Below are 15,165 nucleotides of genomic sequence, written 5' to 3'. Positions count from 1 at the left end.
AAGTCAGTTAAGAACAGTGAAGAAATGAAAAACAGTATAGCAAAATGTTAACTGCATGCATACTGGGAAGTTTTGAGCCTAGCCCACAAAGTTTAACATTATAGTGAGATTTGGATGCCAATATTTGTTTTCCACTTTTACATTCAACTTTAGGGTATAAAAATGTGTTTTATATACTAGGTACCTGCAGGACCTCAGCTTACGAATTTGTAGAATCATTTACCTTGATCTTACCGCATGTGAATCTGTGGCTAACCTGTGATTGTTATACCCTGTATTCAACTTCCAAAATTGTGTTTTTCAATATCATAACAACATATAATTACCAGCCTTAAATTGATTCTCTCCAACAGCCCCATTTATATTTTTTATTATTATTTTTTAATACAGGCATTAGCCGCCCCGGCACAGTAATTCTTGACCCATCAAGGCCTGGAGGTAGAAATATATATAATAATAATAATAATAATAATTATGATACATAATAATAATAATAATACTGTACAATTAATAATATATAAACATAAACAATTATAATAAAAAAAAATAATAATAATAATAATAATAATACAGGTTATACCTCTCTAGTCCCAGCATTCTGTAGTCCCAAACTCCAGTGGTCGAAATCCATTTAGTTTGTCAGCTAGTAGGCCACGTTTTTTTTTTTTTTTCTTTTTCTTATCTGAATTATTATTATTATTATTATTACAGAATTATTAAATTTTGCCCTCAAGGCTAATGTGAATTAAGTGACCTGTGCCAGATTAGGCTGTCCCACTAAAAAAAAGCATGAAATTAAGAGTTTATTTACATCAGTTGGCTGCTCTCTCTCTCTCTCTTGTCTATACAAATTACAACATTTAACCACTTATATATGAGCGATAAGCCAATGTTGCTGCTTCTTATATAGAGTAATAGCGATATATATTTTCTACGTCTTTTACATCTGAAACAGTCTCACTTTTTTACCATTACAATAGTTAGCTACTTATATTGTTCCATTTATTAACATTAAATAACATTACAGGTACTTCAAAGCAACCATATTCATTTTTACGATGGTGCTACTACAGCTTCAACTCAGGGTCTTATTTTTTCTTCAGTTTTACATGTAGAACCAATCAGTCACCCTGGTTTTATTAAGCTAACACCTCGTAATGCCGGCAACCGTCGTCTCAATATTCCGTATTATTAATAAATTGTATTGTTAATTTTGCACCGCGTACATTAATTCAATAAAACAAATTCAAAACATTATTCGTATATAGACAGTAAAATAGTGTTGCTTTATATTCTTATGTAAAATAATGGCGATATGTTTTTCCGCGATGTCGCATCGCGCGCTTACATCGATCTCTCTTTTTCTTTACCATTATGGAATTAGCTACTTCATGTTCCATTTATTAACATTAAATAACATTACTTAAAACAACCATATTGTTTACTGGCCAGCCAAGTCTTATTTCTTCCAGTTTATATGTAAAGACCAGTCAGTCACTGGTTTTTGTAATCAGCGAAAACTCAATGCTATCATTTCTCGTATTGAACAACCATTCTCACGTGAAGTAATTAATGAATTGTATTGCTCATTTGCACATAAACGATGAGATTCAATAAAAAAGAACATTCAGTAATAAACCAAATGAATCTTTTTGTACATAAGAAATAGCCTTTGTTTACACGATTAGTAAAAATAAAAGTACGTTGGCGTTCAACCAATCCGAAATTCAAGTTTCATGGAATCAAAATTTTTATTTATTTATTTTTTAATGTGTTTAATAAAATCGTTAAATTAAAAACTGGCGGGAATTTGAGAAGCTACTATCGACATTTAACCCTTCAATATGTCTTCAAAGACATATGATGCAGAAAGTACAGATTGCTAAAATTGTACCGGGCGCAGCATAGAACCACTATCTATCCAGGAAAAGGGTGGGCTTCATGATCGGCACGGTCAGGTCGAGTTGCCCGGACTAAAGACTAACTGTAATAATAATAATAATCGTAATAATAAGGCGCAAGCCAACCAAAATATAAAATAAATAATCATACAATTTTCTTGATAAGTGATTATTTAAATTCAAAAGACAAAATCCCACTTACGCGGTCAAGTTGAACCTTGAGGGTCTCGCGTTAAAGTGAAATCCAGATAGTAGAACATGAACATATGAGGATTAATTCCAATAGAAATGACCCGACCCCAAACTCACTTTTGAAGGCGCCTATGTTGTAGTAAAAATAACATCTTAATTTTTATGATGGTATGCACACAATTAATAATACTTAAGAGAAATAGAAATACAGTAAAGCCAAGTTAATGTCCATTCAAATAATGAATCATCCCTCCACTCTACACTACACTGCGGCTCTTCCCTCTCAGAAATTTTTTTAAGGGAAAAGCCACTAATTTTAATAAATAATACCTCAAACTAAAGTTAGGATAATACAATTGACATTTGCTTTGATTCATGAATAGGAATATTTTGAATATAAATGTCATATATTTTGCAAAATTACCTAAATAATTTTATCTAAAAATTGTATGTTCAATATATTAAATATAAAATTTCCAGCATTATTTTGATATTATAAACTAAAACTAATTAATAAAAAAATAATCTTCCACGTGCTATCTGTCAATCAAAGTGCCCACCTTGCCTCCCCCCTCTTCCAACCCGGTCCCAACCCTCCCTTAATCCTCCCTTCCAGGTTTTGTAACATTTAGTATTAAATAATACCGCCTCTAGATTAAAGTTAGGATAATATAATTTGACATTGCTGGATTCCTTGTGAAGACCAGGAACATTTGAATATAAATGTCATATATTTTGCTGAAGATAACATAGTTACCTGAGAGAAAAATTTTTGTCTAAAAATTGTATGTTTAATGCAAATATATGATGTTTATATTAAAATAATCTCAAATATAAATTCCCAGCAATGTAAGTGACTTGACTAATTTTATTATGAATTTTATGAGCTAAAACATGAAATATCTTCAGTTATTACAAAAAAAAATAATTCTTCGCAGGCTAACAGTGGTGGGTCAGTCCCTCCTCCCCCACCCCCCACCAGCAATCCCGAGGAGATGTGGGATAACCTAAATTTTTAATAAATAATACCTCAAGCTAAAATTTAGGATAATATAACTGACATTGCTGGATTCATGGCAGGCAAGGAATATTTTGAATATATAAATGTCATATATTTTTTTTAAAGACAACATAAATTACCTAGAAATTTTTCTCTAAAAAATTATATGTTTAATGCAAAATATATGATGTTTATATTCAAAATGTTTATCACCAAGTATAAAAATTTAGCAATATAAATTATATTCTGGCAGATAATTGTATGGTACATAAGGCTAAAACAGGCAGTCCAGGCAGGGTGGCGTGGGGCAAAATCCTAAAAGGCGTCTCGAGCTGGACACTCCTGCTCCTTAGAAAAAAAATCGTGTTAAGTGTAATGTTTACTCTGAGTAAATATGTTATCTTTTGTGCAAAATATATGACATTTATATTCAAAATATTCCTGGTCTTACAAGGAATCCAGCAATGTCAATTGTATTATCCTAACTTTAGTTTGAGGTATTATTAAAATTTAGTGGTTTTCCCCCAAAAATTTCTCAGAGAGGGAAGAGCCAGCAGTGTAGTGTGAGAAGAGGGGGAGGGAGTTGAGTCCATTATTTGAATGGACATTAACTTGGCGACTGTATTTCTCTAAAGTATTAATTGTGTGCATGTACCATCATAAAATTAAGATGTTATTTTTACTAGAACATAGGTATTGTGTCGGAAAAAGTGGAGTTTGGGGATCGGGCCAGTTTCTATTGGAATTAATCCCATATGTTCTGTTGTTCACTTAGCACGGTTTTCACTTAACACGGTACCCTGTGGGTTTTATTACAGTACAGTACAGTACAGTACAGTACAGTACAGTACAGTACAGTACAGTCCCAGACTTAAGACTGGGTTAGGGACCGACGACCAAGTCGTAAGTCGAAAATGAGAAAATGCCGTATTTTTCGGCTTGGAAGACGCTGCATCGTGAAAGACGCATCCTGATTTTGGAAATTTAATTCTAGGAAAAATTTTTTTTTATACTTACTTACCGACACCAGTGAAACTGTTGCTTGATATACAACCCTTTTGCCACAAGTACACACGTCTCTTTGAATATCATCACTTAGAACTGCTTATCAGTCGTCATTTTCATCAATAAAAAAAAACTGTATAAGGAGAAATCTTTAATACAGCACTCATTTTATACACCTGGTCACCTCCGCATCTAGTGGGCTGTAGTGTTTACATTCTTTCTTTTGTTTTTGCCGGGATGACAACGACGGGAAATATTTTCCAACAGTAGAAGGTAACCAAATGTAAACGTGTACAGGTATATCAAAGTCTAAATAAAAAAAATAAAAAATAAAAGTGAAAAAAAACTCGGCAAAAATCAGGTGAATTAAAATTTTTGGTAAGAAAAAAAAAAAAGGAAAATTCTAAACATCGTGTCCAGTAAAACGGTCAAAAGCATTTCATTCATCTTCAAATCCTGGTTTATTAGGATGTTGCGTTACTACAGGTAGTAATTCGCCCAAAAAGTAGAGTAAGTAAGGCAAAATTTTGCCAAACTTCGAAAGTACCAGACTCACATAAACTTTCTCCATAGGAAGTTGTATTTAAATTTGGAAGATTTTAATTTTGCGATGTTTTTACAGTGTAAATGGGTGTCCAAATATGAGAGCCTACATATGAAGAAACAAAACATTCCTGGGCTTTGAGACCAGCAGACAACCTTTAGCAATTCCTCAATAGATGGCGCTGCCGCACCACTGCCACTAGTAAACAAACCGCACAACAGCAATGTTTTTTATTTTGCAGTACAGGTTGTACCTCTCTAGTCCGGCTGTAAGGGCGGAAACGATCTTCCTGCTCGTTACCGCTGCTAACTCTCTCGTTTGCTGGTGCGGACGACACTTGGGGCGGTTGGACAGAGGTGAGAACGGCAGCGACTATCTGGGTCACCGGCAGATTCAACCCAGCCGCCATACAGTCATTATCTAGCTACCCCACTGTTCGTCAAATTCTGGCTGTGATCTCATCATAGGTCCTGGACTCGTGGGCTGTGTCCCCAGACCTTCACCTATCGACTGACAATTCTCTGGTCATCTACCACTACCACATACCACGACCGTCAATTCATCTCATTCCGTCTGTGCCCCGGTGTTCTCCTGCCATTTCAAGACAATCGGCCGCTGTCGCTCGAGTGTGGAGTTGAATGGACGCTTCCCTACCCTGAGTGTGCATCACCGTGTTCCAGAACCTTCCCCCAGGGCCACTGCCGTAGGAAATATCTGTTCATTGTTTGATTCTATGGTTGTTTGATTCCATTAATTGCGGACTCCCCTTTATTGTTCGATTCCATCAATTAATGACTCCATTTAATTGTTTGAATCCATTTATTGCTGACTCTCATGAATTGTTTGATTCCTTTAATTGTTTGCTTCCCTTAATTGATTAACTCCATTAACTATTGACTGCATTAATTGTTTGACTCCCATAATTATTTGTTGTTTGTTGAGTGGTGTCAGAGTTTTGTTATATTTTTTATAGTAAAGAGGTGTCAATCTCAAACGGTTGTTTGCTATTCCTCAGAAAACCATAGTCCTTCACTTTCCTTTATTAAGAACCTGATTGGTCTGGTAAGGGATTTCTATCCCAAAGTCCCAGGCCTTTACACCGGCATTCTGTGGTCCGGAAACTCCCGTGGTCCGGAACGATTTTAGTTTGTCCAATAGGTAGATAAGCAGCTTTTTTTTTTTTTTTATTATTACTTATCTGAATTATTATTATTATTATTATTACAGGAGTATTAAATTTTTGCAAGAGAGGTACAACCTGTATATCAACAATATTAGATAAATCAATAGTTTAATAGTACTGTACAGAGAATACTTGTAATTGTTAAGTACAGGTTGTACCTCTCTAGTCCGGCAACCTCGGGACCTGACCGGTGCCGGACCATGGAAATTGCCGTACCATGGAAATTCACCCTTTTCCTGGATAGATAGTGACTTGTGCTTATGCCTGGAAGCACTAGCACCACTTTCTCCGCGTCATGGTCTCTTTGAAGACATATTGAAGGGTTAAATGTCGTATAGTAACTTCACAAATTCCGCGAGTTTTTAATTCTTAACGTATTTTATTGGAACACACAAAAAAGTAAATAAATAAAAATTTTGACGGCGGAAACTTGAATTTCGACGGGTTTGAACGGCCCGCCAACGTGCAGACGACATGCATAATCGTGTAAACAGGGTCATTTCTCTCATGTACAAAAGATACATTATTGTTTATTACTGAATGTCTTTTTTATTGAATTAATGTTTATGTGTGCAAAATGAGCAATAAAATTCATTAATAATACGTAGAATATTAAAACACACGAGGAAATGACAGCATTGCTTTTGTTGATTACAAAACCAGTGACTGACTGGTTCTACATATAAAACTGAAGAAAATAAGACCTTGGTTGTAGCTGTAGTAAAATTAATATGGTTGTTTTAAGTAATATTATTTAATGTTAATAAATGGAACAATAGAAGTAGCTAATGATAATGGTAAAGAAAAGCAGAGATCGCATATGTAAGTGCGCATGCGCACACGTGAAAACATATCGTCATTACTTTACATAAGAATATGAAAGCAACACTAATTTACTGTTCATATATATTTTAATTAATGTTTCTGAATTTGTTTTTATTGAATTAATGTACGTGTGTGCAAAATTAACAATACAATTTATTAATAATACGTGGAATATTAGAGGAGACGAGACCGCTGCCGGCATTGTTTATGTTAAAGCTTATGAAACCAGTGACTGATTGGTTCTACACATAAAACTGAAGAAAATAAGACCCTGATTGTAGCTGTAGTAAAATTAATGTAAAAAATGAATATGGTTGCTTAAAGTACCTGTAATGTTATTTAATGTTAATAAATGGAACACTATAAGTAGCTAACCATTAATGGTAAAAAAAAAAGTGAGACTGCTCGTATGTAAGTGCGCACATGTGAAAATATATCGTCATTACTCTACATAAGAATATGAAAGCAACACTTATTTACTGCTCATATATATTGAAGGGTTAAATGTTGTACTCTGTATAGACAAGCAGATTCAGATTTCAGATTTGCCCCAGAGGGGGCTAGTTTATTGGGCACCCCCTTACATCCTGTGCAAGGTGAAGCGCAGAAGCGTTTACAGCGCCCAACAGGGAAGTATGAAAAGTTCATACTTGCCTTTATGACTCGTACATTAAGGGCGTAAAAGCCTGAAGGGTCATAGGTTCTGTCAAGTTACATAAAGTGAGAGAATGATGAGTGTGTGGGGGGAAAGTTCCCGGTACATTTTATCTGTTTATGGCAAAGAGTGGCAGGTCCCTAATAATGTCAAATGCCAGGCCTGTGACTAGGAGGAGGGATATCTGGTCTGGGAGGGAAGAGGTGTTGGTAACGGCTGGGATAGACAAGCAGAGAGAGAGATTGAGTGCAGCCGAACTGCCGTATGTAAACAAATCTTAATTTCCCGGGGCTTTTTTGTTTTTTGTTTTAAGGGGATTAGCCCACCCGGGCATAGGTCACTGACCCACATTGGGGCCTGAGGGGCAAAAATTTAATACTCCTGTAATAATAATAATAATTCAGAGAAGTAAAAAAAAAAAAAAAAAAAAAAAATCTGCCTATCTACCTATTGGACAAACTAAAATCGTTCCGGACCACGGGAGTTTCCGGACCACAGAATGCCGGACTAGAGAGGTACAACCTGTACTGTAAAGAGGTAACAGTCTTTGTAAGGGGCTGAGTTCACTTGACCCTAAGAAAACCTGTGCTACAACTATCAATGTGTCCTGGAAGACACACGGTAATTTTCAAGGTATATTTTTGTTATAAAAAGTGCGTCTTTCAAGCCGAAAAATATGGTACATAGAAAATCTAAAATGGGTGTCTCTTTTTCTTCTCAGCAGCACGAGAACTCTCACTTTTAAGCTTGCCAGCCATTTTAAAGGGAATTACAAACGAAAATGTTGTCAGCAGACAGCGCGATCACTACCGTCGGGATTCGAAAATATGTAATTTGATTTTTTTTGTACGACTGTGGCGGTCATATGTCGAGGAGTACCCATAGTATAGTACAGTATAGTACAGCAAGTACAGTATAGTACAGTAGAGTATAGTATAGTAAAGTATAGTACAGTAGAGTATAGTATAGTACAGTACAGTAGAGTATAGTACAGTATAGTATAGTACAGTAGAGTATAGTATAGTACAGTATAGTATAGTATAGTACAGTATAGTACAGTAGAGTATAGTACAGTAGAGTACAGGACAGTACAGTACAGTAGAGTATAGTAAAGTAGAGTATAGTAAAGTACAGTACAATATAGTACAGTACAGTATAGTGCAGTACAGTATAGTATAGTAGAATATAGTATAGTATAGTAGAATATAGTATAGTATAGTGCAGTATAATATAGAAGTGTATAGTACAGCATAGTAGAGTACAGTATAGTACAGTATAGTAGAGTACAGTATAGTATAGTACAGTACAGCATAGTACAGTAGAGTATAGAATAGTAGAGTATAGTACAGTACATTATAGTATAGTATAGTATAGTATAGTACAGTATAGTATAGTACAGTATAGTTTAGTGCAGTATAGCATAGTACAGTATAGCATAGTACAGTACAGTACAGTACAGTACAGTACAGTATAGTATAGTATAGTATAGTAGAGTATAGTACAGTACATTATAGTATAGTATAGTATAGTACAGTATAGTATAGTGCAGTATAGCATAGTACAGTATAGCATAGTACAGTACAGTACAGTACAGTACAGTATAGTATAGTATAGTAGAGTATAGTACAGTACATTATAGTATAGTATAGTATAGTACAGTATAGTATAGTACAGTATAGTATAGTACAGTATAGTGCAGTATAGCATAGTACAGTATAGCATAGTACAGTATAGCATAGTACAGTACAGTACAGTACAGTACAGTATAGTATAGTAGAGTATAGTACAGTACAGTACAGTATAGTACAGTATAGTACAGTACAGTACAGTACAGTATAGTATAGTATAGTAGAGTATAGTACAGTACAGTATAGTGCAGTATAGTATAGTACAGTAGAGTCTGGATTTCCGCGGCTTTGGTTAATGAGTTTGGTCATTTACGCGGTGCCTTGCCAGAATCGAAATACTTTAATTACGCGGTAAATTTGGTCATTTACTCAGGAAGCGGCGCAGGCAGGGTGCGCACAAGGTTGCCCAGTCATCAAAACATTACCGAGTTCTTCACCCGCCACCCACCACAGCCGGCCCAAGTCAGTGATAGTGAAAGTGAGGATATGGACTTTGAGGAGTTTGACAAAGAGGCCCTACAAGCCTCTGTGGTGGATAGTGATACAATTGATACAAGTGAGGGCCAATAATCTGCCCTCTGCCTCGGAACCAACCCCCCATCCCCGTGTGCCCAGCCATCTTTTCTACTAACGTAAGTGTTAAAAAACCTAATATTATTGATATATCTCTTAATTATTAATTGTGTGCATACTATCATAAAATTAAGATGTTAATTTGACTACAAGGTAAGTATTATGTCAGAAAAAAGTGGAGTTTGGGGGTCGGCCCAGTCACTACAGTGGGGTATGCTATAACGAATCTAATTGGTTCTAGAACCTTGTTCGTTATAGCATTCGTTCGTTATAGGATTAATCTGTTCCAGGCCCCCAAATACAACCACTTAACACTGAAAAATATAATATAAAATTGTAAAAATTGTAAAAACGTGCATAAATATGCATCTAAACCCCTGAAATAAAGAGTATCATTAATACTTGTAATAAAAAAACAATAAATTAGTAAAAAAAAAAAAAAAAATTATTTTTTTTTAAATAATGTTCGTTGTAGGAGTTTCGTTCGTTATAGCATTCTCAATTTTATAGGTAAAACCGTTCGTTATAGGAATATTCGTAGTAGGATCCGTTCCTTATAGCATACCCCACTGTATTTCAATTAATCCCATATGTTCTGTTATTTCATTTACGCATTTCTCGTTTTACGCGGGCCTCCACGGGTTCAATTGACCGCGTAAATGCAGACTCTACTATAGTACATTACAGTATAGTATAGTATAATATAGTATAGTAGAGTGCAGTATAGTACAGTAGAGTATCGTTCAGTACAGTAGAGTAGAGTAGAGTAGAGTACAGTATAGTACAGTATAATATAGTAGAGTACAGTACAGTATAGTATAGTGGAGTATAGTACAGAACAGTACAGTATAGTATAGTGGAGTATAGTACAGTACAGTATAGTACAGTGCAGTACAATACAGTATAGTATAGTATAGTACTGTATAGTAGAGTACAGTATAGTGCAGTATAGTACAGTAGAGTATAGTTCAGTATAGTACAATACAGTATAGTATAGTAGAGTAGAGTAGAGTACAGTATAGTAGAGTACAGTAGAGTATAAAGGCTAGCACAGCAAGTAGCACAGCACAGTATAGCAGTGTGTATGGTAGAGTATAGTAGAATAGTACAGTAGAGTATAGGTTCAGTATAGCAGCACAGTACAGTACAGTATAGTATAGTAGAGTACAGCATACAGTATACTATATAAAGAGAGTATAGCACATTACAGTATAGTATAGTGGAGTATAGCATAGAACAGAGTATAGTGTTAAATATATAGTATAGTACTGTATAGTAGAGTACAGTATAGTGCAGCATAGCACAGCATAGTAGAGCACTATAGCACAGTACAGTATAGCATAGCATACAGTATAGCAGAGCAGAGTAGAGTAGAGCACAGTACACATAGCACAGCATAACACACAGTATAGTACAGTACAGTATAGTACAGTATAGTACAGCATAGTATAGTACAGTACAGTATAGCACAGCATAGTATAGTATAGTACAGTACAGTATAGTACAGTACAGTATAATATAGTAGAGTATAGTACAGTATAGTATAGTGGAGTATAGTACAGAACAGTACAGTATAGTACAGTGCAGTACAATACAGTATAGTATAGTACTGTATAGTAGAGTACAGTATAGTGCAGTACAGTATAGTAGAGTACTATAGTACAGTACAGTATAGCATAGTAGAGTAGAGTATAGTAGAGTAGAGTATAGTATAGTACAGTACAATATAGTACAGTATAGTACAGCATAGAATAGTACAGAACAGTATAATACAGCATAGTATAGTACAGTACAGTTTAGTACAGTATAGTACAGCATAGTATAGTACAGTACAGTATAGTACATCATAGTACAGTACAGTATAGTACAGTACAGTATAGTACAGTACAGTATAGTACAGTACAGTATAGTACAATATAGTACAGTACGGCATCGTACAGTTCATTATTGTATAGTTTATTACAGTATAGTACAGTACAGTATAGTACAGTACAGTACAGTATAGTACAGTATAGTACAGTACAGTATAGTACAGTATAGTATAGTACAGTGGTGTATGCTATAACGAATCTAATTGGTTCTAGAACCTTGTTCGTTATAGCATTCGTTCGTTATAGGATTAATCCGTTCCAGGCCCCCAAATACAACCACTTAACACTGAAAAATATAATATAAAATTGTAAAAATTGTAAAAAAGTGCATAAATATGCATCTAAACCCCTGAAATAAAGAATATCATTAATATTTGTAATAAAAAAACAAATTAGGAAAAAAATAAATAAATAAACTATGTTCGTTGTAGGAGTTTCGTTCGTTATAGCATTCTCAATTTTATAGGTAAAACCGTTCGTTATAGGAATATTCGTAGTAGGATCCGTTCGTTATAGCATACCCCAATGTACAGTACAGTATAGTACAGTATAATAGAGTATAGTACAGTAAAGTACAGTACAGTAAAGTACAGTACAGTAGGGGGCAGGGAAAAAACACTTTTATTTGAGTTGCAGGCTGCACTTTTCAGGCATCGTTTGTATGGCTGTAACAAACACCTGTGCAAAATTTCATGCCATTTCATGCATACTTACCCTGCCGCATCGCGAACGACTTTTTGTCAACTTTTAGTGTATACCAAAAATTAGGTGTCATTTAATGTTTTCCAGGATAATGATAAATTTTACATGGGTGACATCGATTTAATTCACATGTTATTTTACAGGTACACCGTATAGAAAATCATTACAAGTTCATATTGAAATTCTTTTTTGTGTGGAACCTTGGCATCATTTTCCTAGACAATAATCTTTGCCTAATATATCCATCTCGATTCGTATCCCGTCACTTCAGTGCAAGCTTCAGTCATCACTTTTATGCCTCTCTCGACCGCCTGAGTGCTGTTTGGCCACTTGGGCACCACTAATGGTGTCTCAAGAATGTCATTAACCTGTAGATTTGACAGAGAAGCAATGTAAGGAGGCTCAGTCTTGAGTTCATTCCTCCAGTTAATCATGGAATGATAGTTTTTGCTTGCCACTTTAGTTTCGGAGTCACCACCTTTCTCATGTTGACTACAGGAGGCACATCCTCATTCCCATCTCCATCTTTACCCTCCTCATCAGTATAGTTTAACAAATTCTCGTCAACAGCAGCATCAGAATCTTCCTCCTCCTCTTCAGATCTGCCAGTGCATTCTTCCTTTTGCTGATTCTCCTCTCTAATTTTTCTCATCATTGAGACAGCTTTTTCTCTAACAGTCATGTCCTCATCTGCACACATACCAAGAAGAAGTTGATCTGTGTGGGCGAAGTATGCATTTCTCTGGACAGCCTTCTTCACTATCGTCTCCTCCTCACTATTCAGGTGTTTCATATATAGCAGGGACTGGAATACATTCCTTGAGCCGTGTGTTACGTAAGGGTGTATCTTGATGTAAAACCACATTGGAGCACTGAACTTTATTATTGTAATGACAATTCTTTTCAACTCATGGCTGGGTCTTGATGTTGCTACATACAGCCTGAGGATTCTACTCCATAAGGTGTTCCACCTTGACACACAGGGAGGACCTGGCTCAATAGCAGCCAAGTCATCTTCAACAACACCTGTGATAACTCATTTACAAATCCTATACAGGTATTTCTGATCCCAGGACAGATCTTTCTCCACTTCATCATTAAACACAGGGAAATCAGGGAAACTGACTGGCTGGAAGGCGACAACTGGAAGCTCAGACAAAGACTCCTTGATCTGCTTTCCAATGGGACCACGCCAATGCTCAGGACCACTTGGTTTACCATCATAGTGATAAAAAGCTGCGCGGAAAGGCAGCTCATTTCCGTGAAGCTGACATATGAAATAATGGAGCGGGTGACCAAGTAACATTTCAAGATGATGAATGACTCCATTTTCTGATCCTACATTTACATTGGTTCCATCACAACCAACACACACAATGGGCTGCTGGGTTAGATTTTTCTCCACCAGAAACTCGTGAACAGTTTTGGCAATCTGCTTTCCGTGTCCAGTCTTGGGAGTCACATGTGTGAGATATTCATTGCCAGGCTCAACCATGATGACATAATGATCTTTCACCATCATCCTCGAACTCCATTTCTCAGTCTTCTCATTCTTTATCATCACACGAGTGGCGGTCTTCTTACCATCAAAATAGAGTGACGTCAAATTATCTAAACTAGCCATCTCAATTTCTTGCCTCTTAAATCGGTATTTTTGTCTCGCATCCCACAGCTTATGTGGTCCAATAACCTGACTCTTGTCATCCTTTGTGATAATGCCATAGTCAGTTAAGGTGGCAGTAGCAATGGCAGCTCCAGCATAATCACTAATCAAGTATCGGTCACAAGCGGCAGCCAGTGTAGGGAGTCTTGTCCGGTTCTGTGAACTGGTATCTGTCAGAGCCCTTGGATCAGGGACAAAATCAGCATCAGTATTGACGAGAGGAATATCTCTTGAATCATCTGAATTATCCTCAACATAAGGAATATCTCCAGCTACCAGATATCTATGTTTTTGCTCAAGCTGTCTCCTAACTCTGTCCGCATCATGCTTCTCTCTTGCCGTCACTCTGTCTCACATCTTCGTCACTTTCATGTCAACCCCTGCAATCTTCATCTTCCTATCACCTCGCTGGTCAAGGAGAAAGACAACTTAAATGAAATAGAGATATGAAAAAAAGTTGATAAACACTGAACAGAACATTGCACATACAGCGGCTGTTTGGCTAGTACTGTGAGTAGAATTTAAAAAATTTCAGTGAAAATCATTGAATAAACCTCGACATCAGCTTCAAATATGTGGAGTCTTAGATTATGTATAAGGAACAATGCCTGAAGAGTGCGGCTTTGGTATTCTGCCCCTACAGTACAGTATGAAGTACAGTACAACGTAGTACAGTTCAATGTGTATAGTTTAGTATAGTACAGCATAGTAAAAATTACATATCATACAATTCAGTATTGTATGATTCAGTACAGTACAACTTAGTACGGTACAGCATCGTACAGTTCAGTATTGTATCAGTTTAGTACAGTACAACATAGTACAGCATCGGTACAATTCAGTATTGCATAGTTTAGTACAGTACACAGTACCTGATGTAGTACCAGTACAGCATCGTACCAGTTCAGTATTGCATAGTTTAGTACAGTACAGTATAGTACAGTAAAGCAGCATCGTACAGTTCAGTATTGTATAGTTTAGTACAGTACAGCATAGTACAGTAGCATCGTACAGTTCAGTATTGTATAGTTTAGTACAGTACAGCATAGTACAGCATCGTACAGTTCAGTATTGTATGTTTAGTACAGTACAGCATAGTACAGTACAGCATTGTACAGTTCAGTATTGTATAGTTTAATACAGTACAGTACAGCATCGTACAGTTCAGTATTGTATAGTTTAGTACAGTAGCATAGTACAGCATCGTACAGTTCAGTATTGTATAGTTTAGTACAGTACAGCATAGTACAGCATCGTACAGTTCAGTATTGTATAGTTTAGTACAGTACAGCATAGTACAGTATCATCGATTCAGTACTGTAGTTTAGTACAGTATAGTACAGTATAGTACAGTAGCATCGTACAGTTCAGTATTGTAGTTTAGTACAGTACAGCATAGTACAGTACAGCATCATACAGTTCA

At 36.0% G+C, this 15,165-nt stretch overlaps 1 protein-coding gene across 4 annotated transcripts in view; it reads right to left on the bottom strand.

Annotated features, from left to right (window-relative positions):
• The window catches only part of LOC121869471 (GPI ethanolamine phosphate transferase 2-like), a 159,351-nt gene that overhangs the window by 25,254 nt on the left and 118,932 nt on the right, over window positions 1-15,165 (bottom strand). The window lies entirely within an intron of this gene.

Source organism: Homarus americanus, unplaced genomic scaffold (assembly GCF_018991925.1).
Source record: "Homarus americanus isolate GMGI-L3 unplaced genomic scaffold, GMGI_Hamer_2.0 scaffold32583, whole genome shotgun sequence".
NCBI lineage: Eukaryota > Metazoa > Arthropoda > Malacostraca > Decapoda > Nephropidae > Homarus > Homarus americanus.
This window is presented reverse-complemented; position numbering and strand designations above follow the sequence as displayed.